Raw genomic sequence first — 13,833 nt, 5'->3', positions numbered from 1 at the left:
GTTAAACAGGAATGTCCAACGAATAATCTAAGCCAGAGGCATATGGCCATGTCACTTCATCTAGCATTTTTGTTCCTTGCGTCATGATGATTTGCCTGCCAACCTAAGGAATTATGGGAAGCTAGAAGAAGCCTTGGATCCTGTTTCATGCAGCTCCTTGAGTGTTTTGCTTGTGTAAGATCCTCAAGAAGAGCTGAAGGACGGGGGATGGACATGTAAGTTTTCTAACCCCAAGTCAGGCAGTAGGCTGGGACCAAGGACTTTGGAATGAGTCAGAACAGCAGAATTCATCCCAGCCTGAGGGTGCTGACTGGGTGTGGCTGTCAAGATGTCAGCCTTCCCTTACCAGGGGAAAGCTGAGTGATTGCTTTCCCCCAGCAATCAGTAACATAAAAAAGAACTGAAGAGTAGCTGATGCTCTTGAAGAGTAGTTCAGCAAATAAATGCAGCAGCTAGAAACCAGTAAAAACTGCCAGCTGAGATGGTCCGTCACCTGGCAGAGATGCACTGGGCAGCAAAGAAAAGGGACAGAAAGGCAGCTGCCAGCCCGCAGCATCAGCCGAAGGAATAGCTGCGTCTCAAGAGGGCATCATACAACTGATGCTGCCTTAGCCATGTCTGTGCCCTACGTGTGTGCCTTCCACATGTGTTCCGTACCACGTGTTCCCTGAGCAGCTTTCCTCCAACTTTATTCCTGATCATTGGTACCCCCCTGTGAATGTTCCCTGGTCATGTATGTATTCACGGTATATTCCAGCTCCCCCATGGTGGCTGACCACCTATGGCAGACCCTGTGGTCTAGGGGAATTATGTTTGTGTTATCTAATTTGATTAAATGTTTTTTGCTTTAAATCGCATGTTGGTTTGTTAAGAGAAAACATCACCGGGGGTTGTGAACTCCGGTGTAGTAGTATGTAGACACTGAGCCAAACCCACAAAATGACTAACCCTGGTGAAACTCACTGTGGGGAGGGGAGGCACATGGCATTAGCACTGATGCAACAAATCACCAATCTGGTAAATATTAAGTGTAAATTATATGTAAAGCCTTGGAACAATGCTGAGGATTCAAAATCACAGAGCCTTCCCTCAGGATACTTACATTAAATCTAGTATAGAAGATTCATCACATATACCATGGGAAATGGCAGAATATGATAGGAGTAAACTGGAAATCTAGACAAGATCGATGCTTTTAGCTGAAGGATAAGGGAAGGCTTCATGGAGGAAGAAAAGGAAACTGAGTTTTACCTCCAAGTACAAGAAAGGTCTGACGGACAGACATGGAGTTACAGACATGGAGTGGACTTTGGATCGCTGGGGTTGAGCCCAGTGCCTGGGAGGTACTTCATAAACATTCTCAGATTGCTAGAAAGTGCCTTTATTTTTCTCCATTATCTTTTGCCTTACCAGGATTTACAATGTCTCAGTCAGTTTTGGCTCCTAGCTTCACTACCCACGTGCAATGAACTGCCAAGTTTTGTCTATCACATCCATCCCCTTCTTTCCACTTAATAATCCCAGCCACGACAACTGCAACAGATTCCTAATTATTCTCCTTGCTTCCAACCTTCCTTCCCCAATACATCCCCCTGTAGGAATCAAATTGATCACTGTTAGTCCATGTGCCAGGTACTGTGCTAAGAACTAGTGTTACAGAGACCCAAGGCAGTGCAGTGTTTTGCTGCTAGAGAGCTCACAATCTAGTGGAAGAAACAACAAGCAAACCAAGGTATAGACTGGGTAAATGGGAAATAATTAGGGAATGAGCTAGATTTAAGAGGGGTTGGCAAAGGCTTCCAGTTGGGACATGGAGGAAGTCAGAGAAGGAGTAGAGCTGAGCGGGGAAAGCATTCCAGGCTTGGGGCCAGCTGGGGAAATGCCCAGAACCGAGAGATGGGGTGTCTTGTTTTTTGGAACAGCCAGGAGGCCAGAGGTACTGGGGGAGTAAGAAGTAAGAAGATTGGAAAAGGAAAAGAAGGCTAGGTTATGAAGGACCTTAAATGCATTTTAAGATTGATTTTAAGAGCACTTTGTATTTGGTTCTGGGGGCAATAGGGAGCCACTATAGTTTGAGTGGAGGAGCTGACATGGTCGGGTTATTGCAATAAATAGTCCAGGTGTGAGCCGATGAAGAAAGGGGACTTATTCAAGAGATACTGCAAAAAAGGAAATCGGCAGGCCTCAGTCACAAATTGGGGAGGAGATGGAGGGAGAGACAGTGACAGATCCAGGATGATTCCTAGGTTATGAGCATGAGGAGAATGGTATTGCCTTCTATTTTAATAGGAAAAGTAGTATGAAAGGAAGGTTTATTGGGGTGGGGGGGAGATGAATTCAGTTTTGGACCTTTTGAGTTTAAGATATCTGTTAGACATCTGGTGCTTTATGTCTCAAAGACAATTGGAGATGCCAGACTGGAGGTCAGTTAAGAGAGTAGGAAAGAATAAGTAGATTTGAGAATCATCAGCACAGAGATGGTAAGTAAATCCATGAGAGCTGATGAAATCACCAAATGAAACAGCGTAGAGGGAAAAGAGAAGAAGGCATGACCTGGATGAAAAAAGCAAAGGAGTGTTCTGATATAAAAAGAGAATGAAAAGAGAGTAGTGCCCGGGAAAAAGAGAGAGGGGGAAGTATCAAGAAGAGAGTAAATATTCCTCAGTATCAAAAGCTGCAGAGAGCTTGAAGAGAATAAGATTTGGCAACCAAGAGATCACTTTGGAGAGAGCAGTTTTAGTGGGATGATGAGAACAGATAAGTCTCAAAGTGTTTAATCACAAAGGGCAGAAGAGATAGAGGATGATCATGGATGGAAGATGGGATGGAAGAATCAAGGGAAGGTGACATTTATAGAAAACCAGAAGGCTACTGTAGATATGCAAAGATTAAAGATAATTGATAGATTCTTTGAACATTTATCATTTGAAGAATAACTTGTATTCTTATAAATTCCACTCAGTTCTCTATATATTTGAGAAATAGAGAAATTTACTTGCTGCAAAATTTTTCCCCCTCAGTTTCTTGCTTTCATTCTAATCTAATCTGCATTGGGGTAAAAAGTTTTTATAGAAAGTTTCAAATAATAAGTATATGAATAAAAGATTTACAGAAAAAGAAATCAAGGCTACCTATAATCATGAAAAAATGTTCCAAATAACTATTGATTACAGAAAAAATAAAATAACTCTGAAGTATCACTCATATCTAACAGATTGGCTAATACAACAAAAAAAGGAAAATGACAAATATTGGAGAAGATATAGGAAAATTGGAACACTAACACACTGTTGGTAAAGTTGTGAACTGATTCAACCATTCTAGTAAGCAATTTGGAACTATCCCAAAAGATTATAAAATTGTGCATACCCTTTGACCTAGAAATACCACTAGTAGGTCTATATCTCAAAGAGATAAAAAAAAATAAATAAAAGGGAAGGAAAAGGAAAAGGATTTCAACATACAAAAATATTTATAGCAGCTCCTTTTGTGATAGCAAAGAATTGCAAATGCCCATTAAATGGAGAATGGGTGAACAAGTTGTGATATTATTCGTTGTCCTTCCTTGGACAAGAGAACCAATGACATCATGACAGTGATATCCTGACTTATGAATAAACTGGATTTAAGTGAGTCAGAGCTTCCTCCAGAGTAATTGCAGTAAAGTGGTAAGACAAAAGTCAAGACTACCTTTGTCCCAGGCTCATTTTGGTCATGACCTCTTTCAGACAGAACCTAAACATTAACTGTCCAAATAATTATGTTTGCAAATCATGTTAATTTACAACCATCCAAAGAGAAACATTATTTCCCCTAAGAATATTTCATTATGATTGCAGAGATTAAAGGAAGATTCCAGTGCTTTCTGGACAAAATTCATTAACTACAAATTTTAATGCTGCTTTTGTTAATCTTACATACTGAGTTATAATCTGGCTCAACCGCTTACATTTCACATTCTTGATTTTAGGAGTGCTTTTATTTATATTTACAGTATTGTCTAAAAAACACTTTGCTATAAAGAACTAAATATTAAAAGATATTCAAATTTTCAAAAGGTTAAGAATGTTTCCAAATCTGGAAGAAAAGCCTCTTTTGGAACAATATTCACCTGCAATATTTTGTTTCTCACTTGCAGAAAATGAAAAATAAGCTGACAATTAAATAAAGAAATGATATTTATTGAAAAAGTCAAAGCAAGTAGGTGGTGCAATGAGAGAGTGCTGAGTCTGAAGTCAGGAAGATCTGAATTCAAATCAAGCTACTGATATGTATTAGTTGTGTGACCTTGGATAAGTCACTAAATTACCATTTGCCTCAGTTTCCTTAACTGTAAAAATAGAGTTAATCATAACATCCACCTCTCAGGGTAGTTGTGTGGATAAAATGAAGTAATATTTGCAAAGTGCTTAGCATAGTAACAGGCACATAGTAGGTGATTAATGAATGCCCATTTCCTTCCTTTCTACTAAGTAAAATATCCAGTATAAAGAAAAAAGTTGCACTCAGTCAAGATAATCATATGAGATCTTTTCCAGAAAACAATGAGCAGAGATTCTAATTGTAATTTTGAAAGTCATATCATTGAATTATTCAAATGATTATAGAAGAAAACTACAAAGTTATGGAGAATGTATTATTGTTTAATAGAAAGCACATAATCTATTAGTGAAATAAAAATGTCCAATTCCCAATTTGCTAGCATCACTAATTTTGGAAGACAAAAAAAAAAAAAAAAAATGACATTTTCTATTCTCCCATACACACAAATTAGTTCAAACAGAAGAACTCATAGCAAAGAAGTCACAATTTAAGGTGTAATTCTCTCTTTTTCTCTCTTGCTCTCACTCTCTCTCCTTACACACCCACATCCACACCCATTTACACACAAACAGGTCCTGATATAGGATTGTGCTGGAATACTATTGTGCTATAGAAATGATAAACTGGATGTAGTTAGAAAAACCTTGAAAGACTTACATGAACTGATGCAAAGTGAAGTGAGCAGAACCAGGAGAACATTATATACAATAACAGCAATACTGTATAATGATGAGTTGCAAATAACTTAGTTATTCTCAGCAATACAATGACAATTCTGATGTATTCATGATGAAAAATGCTATCTACTTCTAGAGAAAGAACTGGTAGAATCTGAATGTGGCTCAAAGCACTTTCAAAAATTTTCTTTATCTTCCTTTTTTTGTCTGTATTTTTCCTCACAACATAACTAATATGGAAATAAGTTTTACATGACCACACATGTATAACCTATATCAAATTGCTTACTCTCTCAGCGAGAGAGGAGGGGAAGGAAAGAGGGAAAGAATTTGGAACTCAAGATTTTTAAAAATGAATGTTAAAAAAGAAGATCACTGACAGAATAGGAATGTCAGAGGCAACTGCTGGAGGAAATAAGACGGAGTGGGTTAGGTGGTGAAGGTACAATGGTGTGCACTGGTAGAAAATAAGACCACCTCTTCTTGTATGATAGGTTGTTTCATTTTGTTGGGGGTTGGGAGGTGTTTTTTGGCCTTCTCAAGGGATCAAAGGGGGAAGAAAAGAGGGAGAGAGTTCAAAACTGAAAATAAAATGAAGAGGCAAACAAGTTGATGCTTGATTTTAGAGGCAATAGGGAGTCACTGGAGTTTACTGGATAAGGGGATGATATAGTTAAGATCTAAGGAAAATGACAAAGAAGAATATATTAAAATGGGAAGAGACTTAAGGTAGGGAAACCAGTAAAGAGGCTGTTTTGATAATCTAAGCTTTTTGTTTAGTTGTTTTCAATCCTGCCCAACACTTCATGGTGGGTTTTCTTGAGAAAGATACTGGAGTGGTTTGCCATTCCCATTTTCAGTTCATGTTTATAGATAAGGAAATTGAGGCAAACTGGGTGAAGTGACTTGCCCAGGTTCACAGATTTGAACTTGGGAAGATGAGACTTCCTGATTGCAGGCCCTTGGCACTCTGAAATATGGCACCACCTAACTGCCCTAGCCTAGACTAGAGGTGGTAAATTAAGGTGGTAGTGATGAGGTCTAGATTTTAAGGTTCCTGGTCAGGAAACGAAATGATGAGATTAGGGTTCCTGGTGGTCAGGGAGTTAAATGATGGGGTTAGTGGCAGATTCGGGGTTCAGGGAACCAAATGAAGAGATTTGGCTCCCCTAGATCTCCTTAGGATTTGGCACATGGCAGGGAGTTGTGGGGATTCCCTTCTGGCAGCACAGAGATCCTTCATAAAGGAATTTACAAACCCGAAAAGCTGGACTGGAAAAAGAAGTTTATTACTGACATTGGGAAGTCAGCCTTTGCTGTGCATGAATAGAAAGACTGAAATCCTTACTGGCAAGGTTCTGACAGAGAAGTAACGTTTCTAGTGGAGAAATCCCAACAGAGAAGTATAAAGTCTTGGTAGAGAAATAGGTGAGAACGATAAAGAGAGGGTAATGCTGAAAGAGAGTATCATTCCAGCGGGCAGAGGGTTGCTGCTATGTCAGAGATAGCATATTAGGTACTCTGCAAGGACTGAGCTTAAAATTGTCATTTTTATAAGGAAATCTGAGACAGAAGTTTCAACTGAATGAGATTCCCTCAATGCTGTCACTGCCCCCAGGCCTAGATGAGATCACTTACTGAGCCAATAATAGGGGTCAATAGAAATCTTCAATTAGTCCCACCAAGATAAACCACTTTATCTTGGTTTCCTAGGGTGGGTCTCATAGAAGCAGGTTCAAGAAGAATCTCTCTTTCAAGGAGCTTTAGAGTTTTGGGGCTCCCCTTATCATTAATTACCTGGCTCCAAAGGATAGAACTATAATAGGTGCAAATTGTAGGAATGACAAAGAGGCAAATATTAGCTCCATCTAAGGAAAAATTTATATAGCGCTCTGTCTCTTCCTCTCTCCCTCCCTCCTCCCATCTCTTCCTCTCCCCACACCCCTCCTCTCCCTCTCTCTCTCTCTCTCTCTCTAGATAGCTAGAGATAGAGATATATGGATATAAAGATATCTATATCTATATATAGCATTGTAGTTATGCACAGTTGGTTTTGTTTAACCATTTTTCTTCATTACAAAAGAAGGTTCAATTCCAGGGGCAAAATTGCCTCAGAGGCAATTAATTACTTGTAAATTATTTAAATATTAATTATATTATAAATTATAAATATTAATGATAAAACAAATTACAAATAACTTGAAAATACTTTACTCAAATTCTGATTTACTTGTAAATGATTTAAATATTAATTATAAAATGTACTTTACTATTGGACATTTTCTTCAGTTCTTAATGAAACTTCATTTGCATGTGACCAAGAAAGTTTTGGCATTTATTAAGTACCTACTATGTGCAAAGCACTAAAATAAAGATGAAACTAGCAGTTGAGAACCATTTGCAACCTGGCCTAGATGTAGTATCAGAAAAGTGCCCTTTTTTGGCAACACGACCTATTTTATTCACCTGTAGTTAAGAATTTGTGTAAAAAAGTAAAATTTTCTCCATTTTTCTAAAATGCACACTGTCAAGATCAGGCTAATTTACATTTCTTTACAAATTTAAAAAGAATCAAGCAAAACAAACGGTCATACAGTTTTTATCTATGTGATCCTCTCCTCCCCAAAATGAGTGACTTTAAAAGACTTTTCATTCATTTCATCAGTGGAGATGTGGCAAGCAGCATCTTTCTCTATAGGCAGTTAGGTGGTGCCCTAGTGCATAGAGCACTGGGCCTGGAGTCAGAAGGTCTGGTCAAGAGTTCAAATGTGACCTCAGACACTACCTGTGTGACCCAGGGCAAGTCACTTTACACAGTTTGCCTCAGTTTCCTTATCTGCAAAATGAGCTGGAGGAGTAAATGGCAAACCACTCCAACACCAAATGGGGCCACCAAGAGTTGGACACCTAAATAAATCTTCTTCCATCATCATCTTTCTTTATAGTCTCTTCTGTAATTAGAATTTTCTTGTTCATTTGTCCAATACAATTTTGGCTGTCATCAATATCCACTGACTCAGATTTAAACTTCATTCCTCTCTGTATTCTTCCTCACAGTCTCTCAGGATCCCAATCTAGATGCGATTCTTGATTTCTCCCTTTCTCTCACAGTCCTACTCCCTAAAGCCAAGCAGGTGTTCATTGTTGTTCAGTAGTGTCTGACACTTGGTTACCCCATTTGGGGGGTTAGTAAACCCCCTTCTTAGTAAAGTGGTTTATTAATTTTTTTCTCCAGCTCATTTGACAAGTGGGAAACTGAAGCACAGACGGTTAAGTGACTTGCCCAAAATAACACTGTTAATAAGTGTCTGAGAGGATGAGCTTTTTTGACTCCGGGCTCAGTACTCTCTCTACTTGGACCACCTGGGCTGCAAACGGTTGCTAGGACCTGTCAATTTCACATCTGCATCATCTCTGGAATACAATGTATTTCTCCCTGACTCCACCCCTGCACTGGTGTAGCAGCTCATCACCAAACCCCTGGATTCCTGCAATAACCTGTGGGTTGGGGCTGCTTGGCTGAGTCTCTCCCAAAGTCATTTCCCTAAAGCAAAGATACTATCATGTATTATCATGTCATCAAACTGTGCGGTTCAGTCAGCATTTAAAAAAAAAAAAAAAAAGCTGGAGTTTATATCGGGCGTCCCACCCATCGAACAGACAATGGAAGGGAGAAGGCACCTTGAAGGGGGCAGGGTCAATACTTTTAATCCCTAATGCAAATGCCCCCTCCCACCACTGACTCTCATCCTTATTGGCTGAGGGTCTTACATTCTAAACTCGGGAACTACCCAAGAAATGGAACTTGACCAATAAGGACATAGCTGCCCATATTTGACTGAAATAGGGAGGATGACAACTTAAGTATGCCCTCAGGAGGATCGCAGGGAGGGGACTTAAGTATGCCCTTGACTTAATGCTTAAAGTCCTTCAGGCCTACTCCAGCTCTGAAATAGATGAAGCCTTACTCGATTTTCACAACTGTCTAGAAAGATCTCACCTCATCTCCTTCAGATCAAATACAAAGTTTCCATCACCCAGCTCTAGCTTTCCACTCTTCTACTCTCTTATGCAGTGACACTGTCCTCCTGGATATAGCACCAAATCTTGACTCCCTGCCTTCTCTCTGGCTCTCCCCCATGCGAGGAAAGCTCTCCATCCTCAGGCTCTGCCTAAAATTACACTTTCTACTACTGGAAGCCTTTTCCTAAACCTTCCCTCTTCCGGTGTCTCCCCTCTTATTACTCATTTATTCTGTACGCGGTCGGTCTGTTTGTTTCCCTCCACTTTGGACCGAGTTCTTTGGCGTCAGGGACTATTTTTTTGCCTCTTTTGCATACTAAGTGCTTAGCCTAAATCACGGCACATAGTAGGTGCTTGATATTTCTTGCCTTACCGACCCGGTCCTGTTACTAAAGCTACCTCTAAGGTTAAAAGGTCTGCTCCGTTTTTTATGTCCTCCCTCCCTGCCATTGGACTGCAAGCTCCTTGAAGGCAAGTGTTGGGGTTTGATTTTTACCTCCAGGGCTTAGCGCAGCACCTGACACTCCTCCATAAACGTTTGCTGATTGATACTAATACTAACACCCAGCGCCCGGCCCGTGTAGTTAGGAAAGTAGTCCCCTCACGAACAAGTGTTGAAAGCAATGGAACAGCATTTATTGATAGGTGATAAGCTCCCCATCCACTGGAGGTATCCCAAGGCAGGAGGGATGACTTTCGGCAGACTGCCAAGCACCAGAGGGACTCCACCCCTCCATCCTCCCCTCCCTCGACTGCCCCTTAACCGCCTTCAGAAACGCCACGCCCCCGTCACGAGAGCAAAGAACCGCCTGAGGGGGCGGGAACTCGGCTAGGGCACCTGGAAATTGTAGTCCGGCACGGCCTCCGTAGGCCCACATCGGATCCCGCGGAACTACGACTCCCGTCGTGCCCCGCGGCCTCGGAGAAGAGAGCTCGAGGTGGGGGGGAGGAGAAGGAGAGAGGCAGCCGGCGAGCTTACTGCCTGTTGCTAAGCCTCGAAGGAAGCTCTGTGCTCCGGCTGCGCTCAGGTAAGGTCGCGGAAAACCCCTGTCCGGCGGGTGGGGGGCGGAGGGGGCGTAGGTTCAATGCAGCCGCGAGACGGGCCACGCCCCCTCTGCCTCACGGCTTGGCCCCTCCTGGGCCTGGGCCTGGGTCCCGGCCTGGAGGGTCTTGGGAGAGGAGGGAGGGGCTGCGGGGGAGCGACCAGAGGATGGAGAGGAAGAAGGGGAGGGGAAGAGAGGAAAAAGGGAGGACAGAGGGAAGAGGAAGGAAGAGGGAGGAGGGAGGAAGCAGGGGATGGATCAGGGATGGAGAGGGGGAGGGGAGCAAAGAGGTGGGGAGGGGAGGAGGGGCGAAAAGAAAAGGCGAAACTCCTTCCGGAGCCGGGGGGCCGGCTGCGCGCACACGTGGTCGGGGGGCCGGGCCGGGCTCCGGGGGGCCGGGCTGCCGGTGGGATTCTTGAGGGGAGGCATTTTCCCACGGGAACCACCTGGGAAGGAGGTATTGCATCCTTCCCTCTTGGCGTCTCTGAAGATTCTCTCTTCCCCCTGGCTGTGAGCCCCTCTTTGCTGATTTCCCACCATCTGCCCCATGACAGCTGCAGGTGAGCTACTTCCGCCTCGCGTTCAGGTAGCCTTTGGACTAACTTGAGATGCTCTTCTCTCGTTAGAACCGTGAATGAATGAAAGAAAAGGCACTTACAACGTATTTTGCATCATTGTATCATTAAATATTTCATAATACGATGTGCAACATGATATTTTAATCTATTAAGACAATCAGTCAAACCTGCGCATGCTGAGCTATTACGCCAAGCACTAGAAAAGCAAAGAAAAAACACACGCGCCCCTGCCCTAAAGAAGCTTACACTCATTTTGTCCTTGGTTTATTCCGATTTTATTTAGTCATTTTAACATTTTAAAAAAACTTTTGAGTTCCTCGTTGAGAAGTCAAGCGATTCGATGTAGGTTATACTTGTAAAGTTAAGCAAAACATTTCCGTAATTGTCATATTGTAGAAGAAAACATCAGACCAAAAAAAACTTCAAGAAGAATAAAGTAAAAAAGTACACTTCAGTCCGTATTTAGACCTCATGAGTTGGTTTCTGGGCGCGGATAGCATTTTTCTTAAGTAGAAGCTTAGGTTCTTATGGGAGATCGTTCAGTCGTCTCTTTGAAGCCCCATTTGGGATTTTCCTGGTAGAGGTACTGATGTGGTTTGTCATTCCCTTCTCTGGTTCATTTGACAGATGAGGAAACTGAGGCAAACAGCCTAAGTGACGGGCCCAGAATCACACAGCTAGTAGTAAATGTCGGAGGCTGGATTTGAACTCAGCCCAGTGCTCTATCCACTCTGCCACCTAGCTGCCTGCTTGTATATAGTTAGGTGCAGACAGCCTGTTATCTGAGGAGACTTGGGCAGATTCTCTGTGTAAAATGATTTTTAAGGTATGGATTTGCCAGCAAAATGTGGGAGATGGAGAGGAGGGAGTCAGCGCATGATTCAAACACTCTTGCTGGGGGCCTGGAACAGAGTCTGGCGCAGGCAGAGGAACATGGAGGGCTGGCCTGAAGCTAGAGGAAGAACACGCTGGGGATACACTCGGAGGCAGGATGTGGACATAGACAGCGGGGGACAGATACGTGGTACCATGGACTGACTCAGGATGGAAACGGGCCAGACACCCAGTGGGCGGGCAGACTGCAAAGATCACCCTTCTGAACCCCCCCAGCCACGTCCCCCCACAGCTGTGGGCTCTTGTAGGTTCTACTTTCACTGGAAGGGTTTTGTTGTTTTTTCTTTTTTGTTGTCGGCCGTACAAGGATGTAGAACACCAGTGTTTTGGGGTGGAGTGGAGACAGAACTCTACAGTAAAGTTTATATAGGTAGGTTGGGTTTGAATGTAGAATTTTTTATTTAAAGCCAAATTTGTGTAATGCAAAATTATGTAAAATGGGAACTGTGCAGAATGCAGGAAAACCATTGTAGAAGGGAAGGCTCTAGCAGCAGCCGGGGTGGGGGCGACAGGGTCTCTGGAGAAGATGGGGTTTGAGCTGATGCTTGCAGGAAGGCAGGGAAGCTGAAGATGAGGTAGTGTATTCCAGCTTATAGGGGATAAATGGTGCAAAGTATGTTTCTTCATCGGCAAAGTGAAAACTTTTTCTTGTTTGGGTCCTGATTTCTGTGGGCAGACTTGCCCATCCAGATGGCCTTGGTTCTTCAGCTTTGAGTGTCTAAGCCTTTTTAGCCTTGGATGCTTGGTTCCAGGTCACTGGGTCTTTGTGCCTTGGACCAGACTTGAACCCTAGGCTAGTAGAAACTTTCTGTAGATGGATATTTAGATAAAGCCGAAATCCTGGGGAGAGCAATAAAAACCAGACATTCGCTGACTTTCAGTAGCTTATTTTCCAATGGGATGAAACTTGGTGAAAAGGAGGTAGAAAGGTGGGGGCTGCAGCTCCCAAAGTAAAATAGAGGAAAGGGCTCTCATCAGAACCCTCTGGCTGCACTGTTTCTTGATGCTATTGAGATGTTTGTAGGTCATTGTAAACTATAAAAAAACTGAGATGTTTGTAGGCCATTGTGAAGGGTTTTATCTGTGTAGCCTTCCTGATTGTCACGTTTATGTTGGAACAAAGGAGATGCTCCCATCATGAAAATACTAGAAAGGCATAAGATTGGGTGGATGGTCCAAGCTTCTGGAGCACCAGTACCCACAGATTTAAAAAAGACTCAGCCTGTGGTCTGGAAATTTTGGTCTAGGAATTTGTTTTTTTTTAAATATTTTGATAACTTTGAATATAATTGGTTTCCTTTTTAATTCTGTTAATTTTATTTTATGCCTTTAAAAACACAATTCCAAAAAGCCCATAGGCTTAACCAGGCTGACACATAAAAGGTTATGAATCCCCAATCTAGAGGAAAGATCCCAAGACATTGGGCTGGAGCTTAAGGGCAAGAATCCCAATAGCCAGGTGTGTGAATGGGAAAGAGAACCTCATTGATAAGATTACAGATCAGTTGATATATAAGTATGTATGTTATTCTCACCTCCTTCTCCCCATGTTAACTGTGAACTTTATGAAGATGGGAGCTGGGATTTAACTTTGTCTCTTTTTCTGGATAGATTCACCATATTGTATTTGCTTAATTGGTGTTGGTAGGTGGACATAAGAGCATTAAAATGGAACATTTCATTTGCATTACTAGACAGTGAGTTCACTGTCACTGGTGAGTTTCCAGTGGAGGTTGAAGGATTGCCTTTCCTCCATAGCTTTAGAAGATGTTTCTTCTTCAGGGTGGGAGGCAGAATCATTTGTGATTTAAGGGACATCCAAGCCAAGCCCGTCATTTACACAAGTAAAACAGGCCCCCGGAGGTTAAGGGACTGCTCAGGTCGTAAGCCTTAGAGAGGTGGTCTAATCCCTGTACCATTTAAGCTGGAACAGACTTGAAATCACCTAGGTCAACCCTTTATTTAAAGAAGGCCCAGGGAGGCTCCAGCCGGGACTTCAGCCAGCCCTCTTTCCACTCTGGAGCTACTTCAGGCAAAATGACTCACCCACAGCCTCTCTCTTCTCGTGTATCTCAACTGCGAACCAGTGATTCAGCTTGCAGGCTGATGAAATTAAGCAAAACTAAATAGCCTGCATGGTACAAGGTCTTCTGGTTTCAGAATTAGCTGAAAATCCAACATGTGGGTGCAGAGACAGCTATGCTGGTAAGCGGGTGAATTGGTACAATAGGCAGGGAAGGCAGATGGGAACAGGCACAAGGAGCTGGCTCACTAGGTGGTTTTCTGACTAATTAA

The 13,833-nt window shown here is 42.4% G+C and overlaps 2 protein-coding genes across 2 annotated transcripts in view; both read left to right on the top strand.

The window, feature by feature from the left end:
• The first annotated feature begins 9,967 nt into the window (after positions 1-9,967).
• Positions 9,968-13,833, top strand: part of SCAMP4 (secretory carrier membrane protein 4) — a 67,858-nt gene continuing 63,992 nt past the window's right edge. The window contains exon 1 of the mRNA XM_003760793.4: positions 9,968-10,051. The gene's annotated coding sequence lies outside the window, so the exon portion shown is untranslated. The remainder of the gene's footprint in view (positions 10,052-13,833) is intronic.
• Positions 9,987-13,833, top strand: part of ADAT3 (adenosine deaminase tRNA specific 3) — a 32,475-nt gene continuing 28,628 nt past the window's right edge. The window contains exon 1 of the mRNA XM_023496847.2: positions 9,987-10,051. The gene's annotated coding sequence lies outside the window, so the exon portion shown is untranslated. The remainder of the gene's footprint in view (positions 10,052-13,833) is intronic.

The sequence above is a fragment of the Sarcophilus harrisii genome, chromosome 1, assembly GCF_902635505.1.
Source record: "Sarcophilus harrisii chromosome 1, mSarHar1.11, whole genome shotgun sequence".
Lineage (NCBI taxonomy): Eukaryota > Metazoa > Chordata > Mammalia > Dasyuromorphia > Dasyuridae > Sarcophilus > Sarcophilus harrisii.
This window is presented reverse-complemented; position numbering and strand designations above follow the sequence as displayed.